Source organism: Callithrix jacchus, chromosome 8 (genome assembly GCF_049354715.1).
Source record: "Callithrix jacchus isolate 240 chromosome 8, calJac240_pri, whole genome shotgun sequence".
Taxonomy (NCBI): domain Eukaryota; kingdom Metazoa; phylum Chordata; class Mammalia; order Primates; family Cebidae; genus Callithrix; species Callithrix jacchus.
In genome coordinates this window covers 79,885,529-79,906,406 of record NC_133509.1, presented here as the reverse complement: position 1 = coordinate 79,906,406, position 20,878 = coordinate 79,885,529, and the positions used below count along the sequence as shown (strand labels likewise).

Sequence of the window (20,878 nt, the reverse complement as noted above, 5' to 3'; positions counted from 1 at the left end):
CTTTCCTTCCCACACACACAAAAACAGGTCCTCCACTCCACTTCCAGGGAACAAGTCAGCTCTGCCCAATTGTGCCATCAGCACAGAATGGAGGAAGCCTGAAACAGAATGTTGACCGCCACCAACGACTTCAATAAAAAGAAGTAACCAGGGCTATGAAGTCAAAAGAAATAATTTGAATATTAGCACCATTAATTTACTAATTCTATGATTTGGGGCAAGTTTACTTAATTCATTTAAGCCTCAGTTTCCTTTTCTATAAAATATGAATAATGATAATACCTATTTCATAGGGATGCTATCAGAATTGTGAGTAAATACAGGTATAACATTGAACTCAGTGCCTGGTACCTACAGAGTAATCATTAGATGTTTAATTTTTATTACATTAAAATTCTGATCAATCATATGGGCATTTCTATGTTCAGTGTAACTCCAGGATAATAAACAGGTTCAAACATGTCTATAGCTCCAGTCAATTGGCAGCAGCTGCCTAGAGCAATGAAATAACCAATGAGACCAAGAAAATACAATATTTACTCAATAAAAGTGGAGTTGTATTTTTTAATGTGTCAGAACAACTTCTTACAAAATTTTAAAATCAATAAGGTTTTCCAAATCTAAATCTGGACTCAGGGGAAAAGCATTATCAATTAGTGTTCTCTACTGCGGGCACAAAACAGTTTAATAGCAAGTTTTCCATCCCTGGTAGAGGTATGTATTTGTTGTCATGTAAGTAATATTTTCTGTGTAAAGAAATTGTTTTCCACTTAGTTTAGCCTTTGTGTGAACAGGAAAATCCACTCATAGATGTGAAAGGGCAACTATGTGAGCAAATCTACAGAAAATTAATAAATCAGTTTTAGTCCAGGATTCCCTAATTCAAATCTAATTCCCTAATTCCCAATGCAATACTGCCAAGAACATTCGATGGATCATCACAATAAATGCTTACATTTTAAAATAAATACATTATGGATAAACATTAGGTGCAATATTTTTGCATATTGAACAATGTGTAGATTCCTTTTTACAATGTATGAGGAATGCTGAAGATCACATGCATTAGACGGTTTTTAAAAAGTAGTGTTTTTTTTTAAGAAATGAAATAAACATTCAAAAGAGATCAGTCACAAGCTCTACATTTTACCGCATTGCTGTCAACTTCCCTAGTTTAAAAATAGGTATGATTTTAGAAAGCAAGTAGTGCAGAAGAGAATATAATTTTAAAAATAATTTTAAAACAGCTCATCTGCTAAATTCATGTTATATAAATTTAGTAGATTTATAAAAGATGTTTTTCAACAATTCAAACTGACTCTTATTCAATATTTATCCTCTGCTACAGAGAATGTATCCAAGTATGGATTTGTTAGCACTAAAGTGGCATAGCTAATTACAGCATCCACTGAGACATAAAAGGTTTACTCATGTTTCCCAAAATATTAACATAGCCAACATGTTTAATTTACAGACTTAAAGTTATTGCTAATTGTCACCACATGTAGTGTAATTACAGGGGTCTTACTGCAACACAATGCTACCACCCATAGTTTGGCTAATATGAATTTTCTATTTAATTCTTCTCATGCTATAGCTCAACTTCCTTGATAGATAAGCAGAATATTCAACTATTACCTATAAATTTGTATTTCCTTCAGGAATGGCCTTATGAAGAATTTACTGTAAAACAAGTGGTCTAATGCAATTTGTATGCAATGCTTTTCACTAGATTAGTATTTTGAAGAAAAAAGAAACCTTCATATTTTAGTATTAGAATAGGGTATATCCTAGGCCAGGCACAATGGCTCACACCTGTAATCCCAGCACTTTGGGAGGCCAAGGCCAGCAGATCACCTGAGGTCAGGAGTTTGAAACCAGCCTGGCCAACATAGTAAAACCCCATCTCTACTTAAAAATACAAAACTTAGCTAGGCATGGTGGCGGGTGCCTATAATCCCAGTTACTTGGGAGGCTGAGGCATGAGAATCGTTTGTACTCAGGAGGTGGAGGTTGCAATGAGTCAAGGTCAAGCCACTGCACTCCAGTCTGGGAGATAGGCTTTAAAACTCTATCTCAAAAAAAGAATAAGGTGTATCTAAAAATCGTAGGATGTAAAAGACTGAAGATTGCTTAAAGCAGTAGCTACCAAGGTTTTAGCCAGTAAGGACCTCTTTTTAATTTTATCTAAAATGACTTATGCTTTTCTATATCAAGTGGAGAAGACAAATAAAAAATTCATACACTGTTGGTGGGAATGGGAATGTAAATTAGTACAGCCATTGTGGAAAACAGTATGGAGATTTCTCAAAAAACGAAAAATAGAACTACCATACAATCCAGCAATTCCACTACTGAGTATTTATCCAAAGAAAAGGAAATCAGTATATTGAAGAGATACCTGCACCCCTATGTTTACTGAAGCTCTAATCACAATAGCCAAGATATGGAATCAGTCCAAATGTCCATCAACAGATGAATGTATAAAGAAAACATGATATGTATACAAATGGCATACTATTCACTCATTAACAAAATAAAAAGAGAGGAAAATCTTGTCATTTGCAGCAACATGGATGATCCTAGAGAATATTATGAGCATTTGCATGGATGAGCCTAGAGAATATTATATTATCTTTCTGTGTCAGGCACAGAAAGATAAATACCACAAATTCTAAATCACGTGTGGGAGCTAAAATAAAAAATAAAAAGGAGCTCACAGAAGTAGAGAGTAGAATAGAGGTTGTTAGGGTTTAAGAAGGGGAGTGAGGAGAGGATAGGGTGAGGCTAATCAATGATTTAAAAATTACAGCTTAGATAGGCCAGTCTTGGTGGCTCAGTCCTATAATCCCAGCACTCTGGGATGCAAAGGCAGGTGAATCACTGGAAGTCAGGAGTTCAACATCAGCCTGGCCAGCATGGTAACACCCTGATTCTCCTAAAAAAAAGTACAAAAATTAATTGGGCATGGTAGTGCACGTCTGTAGTCCCAGCTACTTGGCAGGCTGAGGCAGGAAGATTGCATGAACCCAGGTAGCAGAGGCTACAGTAACCCAAGATAGTGCCACTGCACTCCAGCATGGGCAACAGAGTGAGACTCTGTCTCAAAAAAATAAAATTAAATTACAGCTAGATAGAATAAGTTCTAGTGTACTGTAGCACTGAAGAGAGAATATTGTTAACAAGGTAGTGTGTATTTTCAAAAAGCTAAAAGGATTTTGAATGTTCACAGCACAAATAAATAATAAATGTTTAAGGTAATGGATATGTTAATTGCCTGACTTGATCCTTGTATATTGCATACATGTAACAAAATATCACTCTGTAGCCTATAAATATGTACAATTTTAATGTATCAACTAAATAAGGGGGGGGGAAATCTTTCCTATATCCAAACAATGTATTTAGAAAAATAATGATTAATTTTTCCATTCAATATATGCAGACATAAATGCCCACTTTCCAGTGGGTTTTAGGAATACCAAATAGGCTGGACACAGTGGCTCATGCCTATAACACCAGCACATTGGAAAGCCAAGGTAGGAGAATTGCTTGCGGCCAAGAGTTTGAAACCAGTCTGATCAATATAGTAAGATCTCATCTCTATAAAAAATAAAAAATTAGCTGGGTATGGTGGTAAATACCTATAGTCCCAAGTACTTGAGAGGCTTAGGCAGGAGGATCGCTTGAGCCCAGGTGGTCAAGGCTGCAGTGAGCTGTGATTACACTGCTACACTCCAGCTTGTGCAACAAGCTCCCACCCACCCTCCCAAAAAAAAAAGAAAAGAAAAGAAAGAAAAGAAATACTGAACATAGCTCATGGGCCAGTCTGAGCATGGTGTGCTGATAGAGTGTGATTTCTAGAGCCAGATACCTACATTTAGTCCTAGATCTACCACTTACTACTTGTGTGATCTGTGCTTGTTTCCTTACCAATTAATATCATGCGAATAATGAGAGTAACTACTTCCTAGGTGTGAATACTAACATTTATGTCTAAAGTTTTAAAACAATGCCTGGCAGATAGTAACTGCTCATTAAGTGTGAATTATTATATGAATATTACCTTGGTAGTCCCTGAAGCAGAAACCATCTTTGGAACTCATCTAGTCTATGTCCACCTAATTCAAGTGTCCATTTCTAAAACAGTCTTAACTAATGGCTATCCATTTCTTTCTTAAACATGATCAAACAACAGGGAATGTGTCAGTTATCTATTGGCACAGTAATACTGCATAACAAGGACCTCAAAACACAGTGACTTCAACTGTAAGTATTGTACATCTTACTGTCCAATCATCTTGCCCCAAAATATTCACATTGTACTGTCAAAGATGCAAGAGAAAAGAAACCCCAATGTGCAAGCCTACTTCAATCCTCTGCTTGTGTCATATCTGCTAATGTCCTACTGGCCAAGCAATTCACGTAATTCAGCCCAGAATTAAGGGGCAGGATAGACAACCCTTCCCATAGCAGGAGGCACTACAAAATTACATGGAAAAGGACATGGATGCAGGGAGTGGTGAAAGAGTTAGGTTTTCATTGCCATCATACACAGAGTGGACTAGATCAAAAGGCAGTCCTTTACAATTATTAGACAGATATGCTTGGGGCTAAGCCAAACCATCCCTCCCTTAAACTTCTGTGGTTTCTTCTAGTTAATTCTCTGGAGCCACAACTGTGTAAGTCTAATCATTCTTCTACATGACATTAAGTGCCATTAAAATATTTAATTATGTTCCTCATAAATCCTATCTTCTGCAAGCTAAAAAGAAAATCAATCCCTTCTATTGTACTTTGTATAACTTGAGAAATGATCTTGCTTTTACTGTCAATGTTTCCCTTAAATCATGGTACTTTATATATGTCAGATGAGGCCTAATGTTACCTACATTATTCTAGGTACTATACATCTATTATAGCATTTAAAAAATAGTATAGGCTTTTTTGCTGCCATATCACATTGTAAACTCACACTGGGCTTGTAGATAAAAGGCCCAAGTGTTTTGCATGGAGTATTATTGAAGTAAGCTCCTCTGACTATAATTTCTCATAGAACAACCCAATCACATACTTTCCCGAGTATATGCTTTAGTTCACAATGAATCAGTATGACTTCGCCAGGATTTTTGTTGCTATTTTATAAACTAATTGATCAGTGTATCCCAAATGCTAGTCCCTAGTCAATTGCTTTAATGATACATTTTGGTCCTGTAAAACCAGCTTTATTAGGACTTCCTGCATTAAAGAATGGATTTGGACTTACTGTGCTTCCATCAGAGGTGGTTTATGTAAGCTTATAAACTTAAGAGTTGAAAGGGCAATTTGAGATTATCAGCTCCAACCTCCTCCCAAATACGGATAATGTTGAGTAGTCCTGACAGGTAAATCAAGTCAATGTCTGAAGAACTCTAGTACAATGCTGTGTTTCTGGGAATATATTTCCTGGTTACAGGGACACCAGAACCAGTTTGCAGGGGAGGGTATCCTTACCTAGTTCCTTATATTTCTAAAGGCTTTTCAATTTCAAAGTGCTTTCTTATCGATTATCTAATTTTATCTCCTTTAATCCAGGTACTCACTGATTTCCAAATTACTTTAATAGGGCAAAAATATTTGATTTAGCAATTAGAAGCACTGGAAAATTCTAATACCCCTATGAGAAGAAAACTACTGATTTATCTTCACATTAGGATCTAAATTTTTCATAGCAGAATTCTTTCTCCAACAGATATTTATAGGGTGTTGTGGCATCACTGGGATACTTAAAAAGGAACAAATTAAGTTCCAAATAAATCTTACACACTTCAAAACTTTGGCTAGGTGGGAAAGTAGTGATAGATTAGAAGAGTAGTAGATTAATATCGGAGAGTCTTAACTGTCCATTGAATAAAACTGCATAATATAAAATAAATGCACAAGCAACTATTTTTCTTGCTGTAGGAAACATGGTGAATAACCAATTAAATGACACTGAAATTGGAACTGTCAGCTCTTAGCATTTATTTCCTTTGGCCATAATAATGGAAGAAATGAGAGTACATGCTGGAGCAAAGAATTAAATCGCTGATAATGAAAATAATAACATTTTTGAAGAAAAATAGATATAACCACAAAATTAATGAAAACAGGAAGAAAACACTCAAACGTTGCCTTATCCCAAATGACATCACTCATTTCCAGGTTGTGAGTGTTCTCCCTACAGAAAGGAGCTATGGTGAATGACCTTCTCTTTTGGTTTGGGTTTGCTCTGCTCATTCTGCTGTGTGAAGGATGAGAATAAGAACTTTCAGAAGCATGTAACACTCTCAGCATGTGAAAAATCCCAAAGAAGGAAAAACTATGTTTTCGGTTAAATTATTGAGCTGCATTCTCTCCTTCACATTCCAAGTTTGAAACACACACACCACATACTCACACTTCCCAGAAAGAGATAGGGGAAAGTTTGCTTTCCCCTACTAGATTTGCAATGCAATTGAACTACTTTTAATTTTCAAATAATAATGCAATTTCTTGGACATATGTCAACAAAATGATTGCTTAAGCAAATCTTAAGTGCACATTTCCTGTCTCAAGGAAACTTCTTGTGCTGCTTTTCCAGACAAACTGTCTTTTCAGGTCTCCAGATGGCACAGGGATCCATCCAATGTAGTCCTACCACCTATTGACAATCTACTTATCATGTTTTGTTTTGAATTATTCGTCTACATATCTGTTTCCTCTACCAGACTGTGAGCTCCAGAGGGCAAGAATTACTTTTTGTTTGATTTTTATCTCCAGTGCCTAGCATAAGTTCTCATACATGGCATTTTTTTGACTAAGCAAATAAATGGAAGCATTCTGCAGCACCCTGCATCAACCTCCTCCTTTTCACTTCACCTCCAGCAGCCACTCAGGTTGACTCCTAGCAACAACTTGATAGGTAAAAGTATGACTTAGAGGCTGGCGCAGTTGCTCAGGCTTGTAATCCCAGTACTTTGGGAGGCTGAGATGGGAGGATTACTTGAGGCTAGGCATTCAAGACCAACCTTGTCAACACAGCAAGACCCCATCTCTTATAAAAGGGGGGAAAAAGTATGACTTTGGAGAAAGGGACAAAATGGCAGCTAGAAGCGACTCTTCCCTAGAGAGGAACCAAAATATCGAGTAAACCTTCACACTTCAATCAGATTTTTTGAGGGAAAATATTAAAAGTCAACAGAGGTGACACAGACACCATGGTTGAAGAGGGAGGAACGAGGGCAACTTGCTTAGAGTCCCTGAGTGCCAGGACCAGCCCAAGAACCTGGACCAGACCTAAGGAGGAGGTGAGTGAAGGAACTCTGGGCCACTGCATTCCCACCATGGGCCTCTGAGATCCTAGCTACGGGAGTTCCCATGCTCCTCACAGATCTCTGGACTGGCAGGGGAAGCTGCACAGAGAGCAAATAGAAACACAGTTTGAACTCATGCAGAGCCCAGAAGGCTTCACTGTGGGAAGCAAAATGTAGTCATAGGAGCCCATCTGCCAAAGTTCTCCTTCTTGCACTGAGAGGTTGCAGCACCTGCTGTCTGCTCAGCTGGGAGGAAGCAGGGCCTGGGTACATGCTCAAGACGGGTCCTGTTGCCATTGCCACAGGACTGAGGTGCATCTGATCCATGTGCGTTCTTGCCTGCTGGCCCCTCTCAAGGCCACCTACCTGGCCGTTTCTACCCACAGCACAGGCTTCACTGCCCCACCTTAGAGTTGTATTGGCAGGCTGGGAGCAGTTCACCACCCCCATCCCAGCTGGTGCTTGACCCTAAGACACTAGCAGAAAAGTCCATGGACCTGGTCCCAACTCCTCAGGACTCAAACACACTGCCCTGGGATATCGAGCTGAGATTTGTGGTCTGATTTCAAGTTGGGGAGAAGCTCCTGCTGTCAGAACACAGACAAGAGTGTGATATAGGTTCATGTGCCAGCACAGAAGTTGGGTGCACCTCCCCTAGTAAAACTGGACTGGGAAGGGCATGGCCTGATAGCCATGGATTCTTCCCCAGGGAGTCTCACAGCCTGGAATGCCTGGAACAGCTCAGCAATCTTGGCAAAGATGGCTTCACACCTCAGTCAGATTATTTTAGGGAAAATACTAAAAATCAACAGAGAGGTGACACAGACACCATGGTTGAAGAGGTGTCTCTGGCATTCACCCTGGCAGGAGGACCTAGCCATTCGGGCCTCCTGCCAGGGTAAATGCCAGCAACCGGCTGGGTCAGGGGAACATGAGCTGGGCAACACCCACAGCCACCTGGTGGTCTGAAAACCCCAGGCCATAGGCACCATATCAGTTGTATATCAGCAGTGCCACTGCCTTGCCTGGGAATCCTCCACCCTTGATCTACTGCACCACCAGACCATCCAGATCCTACAACCCACTCTGACTTTGGCAAGCACAGACAACCAGTAGGTTCCCAGGTAAATTGCAGGTCACCTGGTGATCTTACCCTCAGCATGAACCACCCCTGAGAGAGTGGGGATTGCAGGCCACCAAAGTCCCTCTTCATACAAAAGAAACATGGGCACAGCACACACAGCTGAAGAGGGCACCACCAAGGCCCAGGAACAGACTTGGAGAGGTAGTCTTCTCTTCCTCCTGACCCACATCCTTTCCCCAGTGCACTGTTGCAGACATACTGAAATACAAAAGGGATGAGTACAAGCAGGGGGCACACACTTTTCAAATTTCTCTGCCACCTCTGCCCCCACTGAAGACAACTGGGCTGAATATAAGAGCTTATATGTCAACTCCTTCTTTTGAGCATTATCTATTAGACTGCAGCCTGTATCATAACACCAAAAAAAAAAAAATATATACTGCTACAACAAGCAATGCCTGTAAAACCCACCACAGGAATCTATCTAAAACCAAAGAACCCATACAGAGCCTTAACTTTCTGAAGCACGCAGAAACAAAGCCAATTGATCATACCCAACATAGACCACAGTCATACCCACAAGGGAAACATAATAAAAACTCCAGAAAGCTTCATCCATATCACAGCAAATTCAAAAAGAAAAAGAAGCATCAGTCCCACAAATGAGAAATAGTAAGTGCAAGAACTCCGAAAATACAAAAAGCAAGAGTGTTTATTTACCTCCAAAGGATCACACTAGCTCCCTAGCAATAGATCTTAATCAGATTGAAATGTATGTAATGACAGATATAGAACTCAGAATCTGGATGGCAAGAAAACTCAATGAGATCCAAGAGAAAGTTGAAATCCAATCCAATGAAGCCAGAAAAACAATCCAAGATTGAACAGATGAGATGGCTATATTAAGAAAAAACCAAACATAACTTTTGGAATGGAAAAAAGTCACTACAGGAATTTCAAAATCCTGTTGGAAGCTTTAACAACAGACTAGACAAAAGCAGAAGAAAGAATTTCAAAGCATGAAGATTGGTCCTTTGACTCAATCCAATAAAAAAAAAAATTTTAAGAATTTTTTTTAAATGAACAAGGCCTCCAAAAAATACAGGATTATGTAAAGTGACCAAACCTAAGACTCATTAGCATTCCTGACAGAGAAGAGGAGTAAGTAAGCAATTGGGGAAACATATTTGAGGATATAATCCAGGAAATTTTCCCAATCTCACCAGAGATTAATATGCAGAAATACTAATTTACTAATTATATTTTATTAATTTATTAACATAAATTAATATACAAGAAATCCAAGGAACTCCTATAAGATACTACAGAAAATATCCATCACCAAGGCACACAGTCATCAGACATTTCAAGGTCAACACAAAGGAAAACATCTCAAAGGAAGCTAGAGAAAAGGGCCCTATTAGCTATAAAGGGAATTCAGTCAGACTAATGGTGGGCTTTTCAGCAGAAACCTTACAAGCCAGAAGGCATTGAGGGCCTATTTTTAACATTCTTAAAGGAAAGAAATTACAACAAAAAATTTCACATCCTTCCAAGCTAAGTTTTATTAACAAAGAAGAAATAAAGTCTTTCCCAGACAAGTAATCACTAAGGGAATTTGTCACCAACAGAATGACCTTACAACAGATGCTTAAGAGAGTTCTAAACATGGAAATGAAAGAACAATACTTGCTACTACAAAAGCATATGTAAGTACATAGCCTACAGTTTCTATAAAGCAACTACACATCAAGAATACAAAATAACTAACTAGAAACACCATGACAGGAATAAAACCTCACATGTAAATATTAACCTTGAATGTAAATTGCCTAAGTATTCCACTTAAAATACATAGAGTGGCAAATTGGATTAAAAAACAAGGGCTAGTTTTCTGCTGTCCTCAAGAGACCCATATCACATGTAATAAACCCTACAGGATCAGATAAAGAAATAGAGAAAGATCTGTTATAAAAATGGAAAACAAAAAAGGGCAGAGATTGCTATTCTTGTATCAGATAAAACAAACTTTAAACCAACAGCAGTAAAAAAGGACAAAGAGGGCCAGGAGCAGTGGCTCACACCTGTAATCCCAGCACTTTGGGAGGCCGAGGTGGGTGGATCACAAGGTCAAGAGATCAAGACCATCCGGCCAACATGGTGAAACCCCATCTCTATTAAAATACAAAAATTAGCTGGGTGTGATGGTGTGCACCTGTACTCCCAGCTACTCAGGAGGCTGAGGCAGGAGAATTGCTTGAACCCAGGAGGCGGAGGTTGCAGTGAGCTGAGATCATGCCACTGCACTCCAGCCTGGTACCTGGCAACAGAGCAACACCCTGTCTCACAAAAAAAAAAAAAAAAAAAAAGTGAAAAACAACAACAACAAAAGGACAAAGAAGGGCATTAATTACATAATGATAAATGATTCAATTCAACAAGAAGATTTAACTATTTTAAATACATATGCACCCAACAATAGAGCATAATTGTTTTATAAATAGAGATTTATTAAATTCAAAATACTAAAAGCATACCAAGCATTTTCTTGGACCACAGTGAAATACAAATATAAATTAATACCAAGAGGAACTCTCAAAACCAACAAATATATGGAAACTAAACAACTTGCTCCTGAATGACTTTTGGGTAAACAATAAAATTAAAGCAGAAATCAAAAAATTATTCAAAACAAATGAAAATATACCAGAACCTCTGGGATGTGGCAACAGCCGCATTAAGAGGAAAGTTTATAATGGTAAACACCCATATCAAGAAGATAGAGAGATCTCAAGTTAACAACCTAATGTCTCACACCTAAAGGAACTGGAAAAGTAAGAATGCACTGAACACAAAGCTAGCAGAAGAAAAGAGATAATTAAGATCATATCAGAACTAAGCAAAATTGAGACCACAAAAAACATATAATGAATCAACAAATGAAAAAGTTTGTCTTTTGAAAAGATAAACAAGATCAATACACAGCTAGGTAGTTTAACAGAGAAAAAGAGAGAAAATATCCAAAATAGCACAATCAGAAATGACAAAGGTGATGTTACAACCAATCCCACAGAAATATAAAAGATCCTCAGAAACTACATAAACACCTTTATGTGCACCATCAGAAAATCCAGAGGAAATGGATACATTCCTAGAAACACACAACCTCCCATGATTGAACCAGGAAAAAAATAGAAACACTGAACAAACCAAAAATGAATTATAAAATTGAATCAGTAATAATTAAATAAAAACATACGACCAAAAAAAGTTGTGTACTAGATGAGTTCACAATCTAATTCTATCAGACATACAAAGAAAAGCTAGTACCAAATCTACTGAACCTATTCCAAAAAATCAAGCAGAAGGGATTCCTCCCTTACTCATTCTATGAAGCCAGTACCATTCCTGGTCTTAAACTCTCACAAAGACACAATGAAAAATGAAAACTACAGACCAGTATCCTTGATGCATATAGACGCAAAAATCTTCAACGAAACCCTAACAAACCAAATCTAGCAGCACATCAAAAAGATAATCCATCATGATGAAATGGGCATTATTCCTGAGATGCAAGGATGGTTCAACATGTGAAAATCAATAAATGTGTCATCACATAAACAGAATTAAAAACAAAAACCACATGATTATCTCAATAGTTGCAGAAAAGGCACTAAATAAAATCCAACATCCTTAATGATTTAAAAAAAAAAATCTAGGCATCAACAATCTAGGCATCGTAGGAATACACCTCAATATAAAAATTGTCCTCTGGCCATGTGCAGTGGCTCACACTTGTAATCCCAGCACTTTGGGAGGCCAAGGTGGGCAGATCACAAAGTGAGGAATTTAGGACCAGCCTGACCAACATGATGAAACCCCATCTCTACTAATAATACAAAAATTAGCTGGGCATGGTAGTGTGTGCCTAATAATACCAGCTACTTAGAAGGCTTAGTGAGGAGAATCGTTTGAAGCTGGGAGGCGGAGGTTGCAGTGAGCTGAGATTGTGCCACTGCACTCCAGCCTGGGCAACAGAGTGAGACACCATCTCAAAATAAAAAAAAAATTGCCATCTACAACAAACTTATAACCAATATTATACTAAATGGTCAAAAGTTAAAAGCATTGGTTGGGCACAGTGGGTAGACCTATAATCCCAGCTCTTTGGAAGGCCAAGGCAGGTGGATCACCTGGGGTCAGGAGTTCAAGACCAGCCTTGCCAACATGGTGAAACCCCATCTCTACTAAAAATATAAAAACTTAGCTGGACATGATGGTGGATGCCTATAATCCCAGCTACTTGGGAGGCTGAGTCAGGAGAATAGCTTGAACCCAAGAGGTAGAGGTTGCAGTGAGCTGAGGTCACACCATTGCACTGTAGCCTGGGCAATAAGAGCACAAGTCCAACTCAAAATTTTAAAAAAGTTGAAAGCATTTCCCTTAACTTGAACAAGAACAAGGCAAGGATATCTATTCTTACCACTCCTATTCAACATAGTACTGAAATTCCCAGCCAGAGCAACAGAAAAAATAAAAGGCATACTAATAGGAAAAGAGGAAGTCAAGTTATATCTCTGTTGATGATATGATTCCATACCTAAAAAATCATAAAGATTCTGTCAGAAAACTACTATACCTGATAAACTACTTTAATAAAGTTTCAGAATACAAAATCAACATTCGAAAATAAGTAACATTTCTATACACCAATAACATTCAAGCTGAGAACCAAACACAATTCCATTCACAATAGCCACACAAAAACAATAAAATACCTAGGATTACAGCTAACCAAGGGGGTGAAAGGTCTCTACTAGGAGAATTACAAAACATTGCTGAAAGAAATCACAGATGACACAAACAAATGAAAAAACAGTCTATGCTTACACATGGAATAATTAATATTGTTAAAATGTCCATACTTCCCAAAGCAGTTTACTGATTCAAAGTTATTTCTATCAAATTACCAACATTATTCTTCACAGAATTAGAAAAAATTACTCTAAAATTCATAGAAAACCAAAAAGAGCCCAAATTGCCAGAGCAATCCTGAAAAGAACAAAGTCAGAGGCATCACATTACTCAACTTCAAACTATACTACAAGGCTATAATAACCAAAGCAGAATGGTACTGGTACAAAAATAGACACATGGACCAATGAAACAGAATAAAGAACCCAGAAATAAAGCTGCACACCTACAACCAATTGTTCTTTGACAAAGTCATCAAAAATAGACAATGGTGAAAAGATCTCCTATTCAATAAATGGTGCTGGGAAAACTAATGACATGCAGAAGAATGAAACTTGACCCCCACCACTCACCACTTACAGAAACTAACCAAAATGGATTAAAGACTTAAATGTAAGATTTCAAACTACAAAAATTATAAAGAAAACCTAGGAAATACTCTTCTGGGCATTGGTTCACAGAAATGATTTAAGGACTAGGTCCTTAAAAACAAATTCCACAAAACAAAAATTGACAACTGGGATCTAACTAAACTAAGAAACTTTTCCACAGCAAAAGAAACAATCAACAGAGTAAATGGACAACCAGAATGGAAGAAAATGTTTGCAAACTATGCATCTGACAAAGAAGTAATATCCAGAATCTTTAAGAAACTTAAACAAATCAACAAGAAATAAAAAGAGCAACCCCATTAAAAAGTGGGTAAAGGATATGAACAGACATTTCTCAAAAGAAAACACACAAGTGACCAAGAAATCAAAAAAAAAATGCTCAACATCACTAATAATCAGAGAAATGCGAATCAAAACCACAATGAGATACCTTCTCACACCAGTCAGAATTCTACTGTGAAAAAGTAAAAAAAATAGCAGATATTGGTAAGGTTGCTAAGTAAGGGAACACTCAGATACTGTTGGTGGGATTGTAAATTAGTTCAGCACATGTGGAAAGCAGTTTGGAGAGGTCTCAAATAACTAAAAATAGAATTGTTATTAGACCCAGCAATCCCATTACTGGATATATAACCAAAGAAAAATAAATCACTCTACCAAAACACCACCTGTATTAACATGTTTACTGCAGCACAATTTACAATTGCAAAGACATGGAATCGATACAGGAGCCTATCAACAGTGGATTAGATAAAGAAAATGTGATACACATATTCCATGGAATACTACACCGCCATAAAAGAAGAACAAAATTATGCACTTTGTGGCAACATGGAGGCAGCAACAGGTCATTATGTTAAGCAAATTAACAGAGAAGCAGAAAACCAAATACCACATGTTCTCGCTTACAAGTGGGAGCTAAACATTACGTAGGCATGGACATAAAAATGAGAGCGATACGCCCTGGGAACTCTAAAAAGGGAGAGAGGGACATGGGAAATGGTTGAAAACCACCTATTGGATACTATGCTCACAATTTGGGTGATGGATTCAACTGAAGCTCAAACCTCAGCATCATGCAATATATGCATGTAACAAACCTGCACATGTACCCACTAAGTGTTTAAAAAAATGAAATCTGACTTGGTATTCTCTCCTTTTAAGATTACTTCTACTTCTTGTACTGCTGCTCCCTAACTCCAGGCACCTAATTTTTGTCCTACTATTGGACTGCACCTTGATGTCCTTTAAGATGCTCATTAAGAAGAGCAGAAAGCATTAAACATAAAATGTCTTCCACATGATCCTTGACAAATAGTTGAAAAGTCTCTGCTCAAATACTTGAACTTCTAGTTATGGCAAAATTCCTCTAAAGAAAAGCATCCATTTACAGATAACTCTTTAACCAAAATATACTTTTTTGTCTCTCTAACACCTGCATGCTTCTAAGTCAGCCTCTGGGGTGTTCCGGAATAAATTCTTCCACATGACAATCTTTTAATTATTTAATGATAGAATCAGGTCCATTCAATTTCTCTCTTCCATTTTAAACACTTTCTATTCTCAACTACACCTCATGCGATACAGCTTCAATTCACTCTTCTCTGAATATACTCCAGTTTATCAGTCATTTTCAAAATGGGACACCCAGAATTAAACACAATCCACCAGATGTTTTACAGGGAAGAGAGGATATCACTTCTTTTGTGATGTGATCAATGTCTGCATTATGAGTTTGAGGGTTTTCTGTTTCTGGGTGTTTTGTTTGTTTTTGCAAATACACCACACTGTCAACTATTTTAAGTTTACAGTCAGTAATACCCTTAAGATGTTACCATATGTGCTACTTTATACATTATGCCTGGGTTTGTTGATGGTTGTTGTTCAGTCACATTAAAAAAGAAAGGAAGGAAGGAAAGAAGGAAGGAAAGAAGGAAGGAAGGAAGGAAGGAAGAAAAGAAAGCAGTTACTTTAAGTTTAGTGTCAGAAAATTTCATTTTCTTAAATTTAGCCTTCTATCTCCTGTTCCAGCTAATCAGGATCGCTTCGATTTTAATTCTATCATCTGACACATTATCTATGTCTCCTAGCTTCATCATTTGCCAATTTAATGAGTATGTAATTTTGTTAAAATTTTGTTAAAATGACATACTCATTAAATTGAAAATGTTGAACCCAACTTTTCAAAGGCACATTACTAGAGAGATACCTTAGGCACTATTTGAACACTGCCTTCAAACCAGTTACAAATCCAATTCCTGAATTTTTAATGTACTGTGCCTTGAAAGCATGTTTATATTTTAGTGTGAGAGCTTTAAAAGATCAAAAACCTGCAAGGCCAATAGAAATTAATTTCTAAAGATGAAATGTTTGAGTTGTGAGAGAAAGTGGTCTTACAGGACAGTTCTATTGTAGGTGTCTGTCTGTTCATAAGCCTATACGGGCTAATCACATTCTTACCTAGGTTTTTAATTTCTTCTTTCCACAATGGTGATTGAATTGTGCTGAGAATTTATTAAAAGTATTGCCTTGAGTGAAATTGATTTGGAGAGATATGATCTACTGATTTCTTTTAAGCATAAACTCTAATATATATCATTTCTCATGCAAATATCTGTGGTGAACAGCTCCATATAAAAAGTCCCAAAGGGTTGCGGGTAATCACAAGCACTGTAACAATACAATATCAAAATTATTTCCTCATGTAAAATCTAGAAGAATTCAGAGCTTCCAGATATTAGGCTTGATTTTTAGCATGCACAAGTTACTATGATCATCTTCATTTCAGTTTCAGCTTTTTTATTTCCATTTCTACAACTCTCCTATGTCATTGAATCTTCCCAGGACTCTACAGCCATGACTCAGTGAAAACAACGTGAATCACAAGCTATAGTTGCTTTATTTTTAGTACACAGCACAATCCTAAGAGAGTTGCAGATGTTCAGAGACAAAAACAACCACCACTACCTTGTATAAAGCCAAAATAACACTGCCTTGCACCTTAAAGTGAGGATCTCCTGTTACCCGAATCTTATTAGATGTCAACAGAGATGGGGCAGCTCTAACACTTTCAGGAGAAACTGTGCACTCTCTCTGTACTTTTCTGGTGACTTTTTCAGTTTCAGAGAAAATACACAAATGGCAAAGGAGGAATACCCATTCATGACCCAGGTTAGACATCTACCACACAACTTTATTACTATTACACACAGGCTGTGTCTGAAATGCATGAGAAAAATGGGAACCAGGGGTGGTTACTTTCCAGAGAAAAGAAGCCCTTTTTATCGGAAATGAAAAAGTCTGCTGAAATTATGCTGAATTACAAGCAAGTTAAAAAAATGGGTTCCAAACATCACTCTAAAGATGTTTTTCAGCAAAGTAGCCACTCCTTTGGATAATAAAATGTCTGCCAATATAATTAATTCTACTTTTCCTGCTTTCTATTTGCTTTTAAAAGTTTTATATTGGCCAGGCGCGGTGGCTCACACCTATCATCCCAGCACTTTGGGAGGCCGAGGTGGGTGGATCACAAGGTCAAGAGATAGAGACCATCCTGGTCAACATGGTGAAACCCCGTCTCTACTAAAAATACAAAAGTTAGCTGGGCATGGTGGCGCGTGCCTGTAATCCAGCTACTCAGGAGGCTGAAAAAAAATAAAAATAAAAGTTTTATATTTAACCCAGAGTGCTATAGGAATTCAATATAAACTAAATCTGATCTTAGAATATTACTATACTGGGCCGGGCACAGTGGCTCACGGCTGTAATCCCAGCACTTTGGGAGGCTGAGGTGGGCAGATCACAAGGTCAGGAGATCAAGACCATCCTGGCAAACATGGTGAAACCCTATCTCTACTAAAATACAAAAAAATTGGCCAGGTATGGTGGTGCATGCCTATAGTCCCAGCTACTCAGGAGGCTGAGGCAGGGGAACTGCTTGAACCTGGCAGTGAAGGATGCCATGAACTGAGATCGTGCCACTGCACTACAGCCTGGGTGACAGAGAAAGACTCCATCTCAAAAAAAAAAAAAAAAAGAATATTATTATGCCATTCAAGTGTTTCTTTTCCTCCACATGAATTTTAAATTAATGAAATCACATAACATCAGGCCTTAATATGTATGTATTTATTTTTTAAGAGATAGTCACTCTGTCACCCAGGTTGGAGTGCACTGGCATGATCATAGTTCACTGCAACTTTGAACAGTCCTCCCATCCCAGCCTGCAGAGTAAATAGTCCTATAGTAGGACAACAGGCACATGCTATGCCTAATTTTTTTTTTTAATTTTTGTACAGACAAGGCCTCACTCTGTTGCCCGGGCTGATTTTGAATTCTTGGCCTCGAGTGATCCTCCCACCTCAGCTTCCCAAAGTACTGCGATGACAGGCTTGAGCCACTACACCTGGCCAGGCCTTATTTTTATAATACACTGACTGTTTTTCTGCAAGTGTGCCAAGATAACTATAGCTCAGTAACAAATACTGTTTTTTCTTTACCTTGAGAAAGTAAGTGACTACATAGGCTAATTAGTGATGGGGACTGACTACAGAAATGACAACCCCAGCCACCAGAGAGTGACACCACCTCAGGATATCATGAGATAAAAAATATCACTCTGTAGGATTGTAGCTCATATAAAACAAACATAATATTTTGAAATTAATTGGGTTTGTTTGTTTGGAGACAGGGTTTAGCTGTCATCCAGGCTGGAATGCAGTGGTACAATCATAGCTCACAGCAAACTCAAACTTCTGGGCTCTAAGGATCCTCCCACCTCAGCCTCCCAAATAGCTAGGACTATAGGTATGTGGCACCATGCTCAGCTAATTTTATTTTTAATAGAAACAGAGTCTCATTTTGTTGCCCAGGCTGGTTTCAAACTTCTGGCCTCAAGCCATCCTTCCATCTCAACCTCCCAAAATGTTGGAATTGTAAGCATGAGCCACCATGCACAGCCCAATGAATGATCTATTTTTAACTTAAATGTCACACTATAGCAGTGGCATTTGCCAAATTTCCTGATGGATTCATGGCCCATGTGTAAGATACAGTCAAACAGAGAATTTTTAAGTTGTATATACTATATAATTGTAGAAATAGGATATTTGGATATTTTATTTGTATCATTGTACCTTGCATCATTGTACCAAGTGTGGTTTGTAGACCAGTCCCATTGACCTTACTTAGAAGCTTGTTAAAAATGCAGAACTCAGGCCCATGCCAACTCCTGAGTCAGAACCTGCATTTTAAATACAACCCCAATTGATTCATATGCACATTAAAGTTTGAGAAACATTATCATAATACACTTTTAAAGTCTCTTCTAGCTCTGATCCTCCACAGCCAGAATCCTGTACTCCCATCTAAATAACCAAAACACATCAATAATAGATGTCTCATTGAATCCTGCCTTCCTTTTAAATTAGCTGGAATAAAAAATTGTATGAACTTGTCAAATATTGAACAAATAACTGACTATGGTGGCAGGAATGAGGGTTACATAAAAATTGTCTTTGGCCAGGGAAAACAAATAACATCATTCATTCTTTTAGTATGCTAACTGCTGGTCAGATTGCAAATGATGCTACTAAATAAGACAAAATGACACAGCTATACAGAAATCAAAGAAGCACATCTAAGACAAAGGCACAAAGAAAACTGTAATGCCCAAAGCAAAATTTCATTTGAAATAGGAATTGTTGTGCAGAAGAGTGCATGGACATGACAGTGTAATAGATAATCATGAGGCAGGTCCTTCTCTGGTCTGTCACCCTTCCTATATGTTGTGGGGAGAAGCCCTATGTCCTATTCCTGGGCAAACTGCTCCTAAACAACCACAAACAATTAACCACTTCAACATCTTGTTGTTTTGTTTTAGTTTTTGTTTCTTCTAGCTTTTCTAACTTTTAAGTTCAGGGTACATCTGCAAGTTTGTTACAAACGTAAACTTGTGTCATGGGGATTTGCTGTACAGATTATTTCATTACCTAGGTACTAAGCCCAGTACCCATTAGTTATCTTTCCTGATCCTCTCCCTCCTCCTAACCTCTACCCTCTGATAGGCCCCAGTGTGTGTTGTTGCCCTCTATGTGTCCATGTGGTCTCATCATTTAGCTCCCACTTACAAGAGAGAACATAAAGTATTTGATTTTTCTGTTCCTGCATTAGTTTGCCAAGTTTGCCTCCAGCTCCATCCATGTCCCTGCAAAGGACACAATCTTGTTCGTTTTTATGGCTGCATAATATTCCATCATGTATATGTACCACCTTTTATAATCCAGTCAAACATTGATGGGCATTTAGGTTGATTCCATGTCTTTGCTATTGTGAACAATGCTGCAATGAACATACATATGCACATGTCTTTATAACAGAATGATTTATGTTTTGGGGGGTATATACCCAGAAGTGGGATTATTGGATCAAATAGTATTTCTGTCTTTAGGTCTTTGAGGAATTGTCACACTGTCTTCCATAATGGTTGAACTAATTTATACTCAGACCAACAGCGTATAAGCATTCCTTTTTCTACACAACCTTTCTAGCTGCTGTTATTTTCTGAATTTTTGTAATAGCTATTCTGACTGCTGTGAGATGGTATTTCATTGTGGTTTTGATTTGCATTTCTTCAATGATCAGTGATGTTGAGCTTTTTGTCATTTTTTTTTTTTTTTGCCACATGCATGCCTTCTTTTGAAACATGCATGTTCAAGCTGTTGACAAAAAGTCAAACTCTGTAAAATAGTTGAAGAGATTTATTCTGAGCCAAATATGAGTGATCCGGGCCCATGACATAGCCCTCAGGAGGGCTTCAGAACATGTGCCGAAGTGGGCAGAACACAGCTTGGTTTTATACATTTTAGGGAGGCCTGAGACATCAATCAAATACATTTACAGCTCAAAGTTGGGGTGGGGGGCTTTCAGGCTATAGGTAAATTTAAACATTTTCTGATTGACAATTGGTTATCTAAAGACCTGGGATCATAGAAATGAAATGTTCAGGTTAAGATAAAAAATTGTGGAAACCAAAGTTCTTTTGAAGTTTTATAGTGGCTACCCTTAGAGACAATAGATGGCAAATGTTTTCTATTCAGATCTTTAAAAGATGATAG

At 37.8% G+C, this 20,878-nt stretch overlaps 1 long non-coding RNA gene across 2 annotated transcripts in view; it reads right to left on the bottom strand.

The window, feature by feature from the left end:
* Positions 1–20,878, bottom strand: part of LOC108593473 (uncharacterized) — an 87,906-nt gene that overhangs the window by 36,724 nt on the left and 30,304 nt on the right. The gene's annotated exons all lie outside the window — the stretch shown is intronic.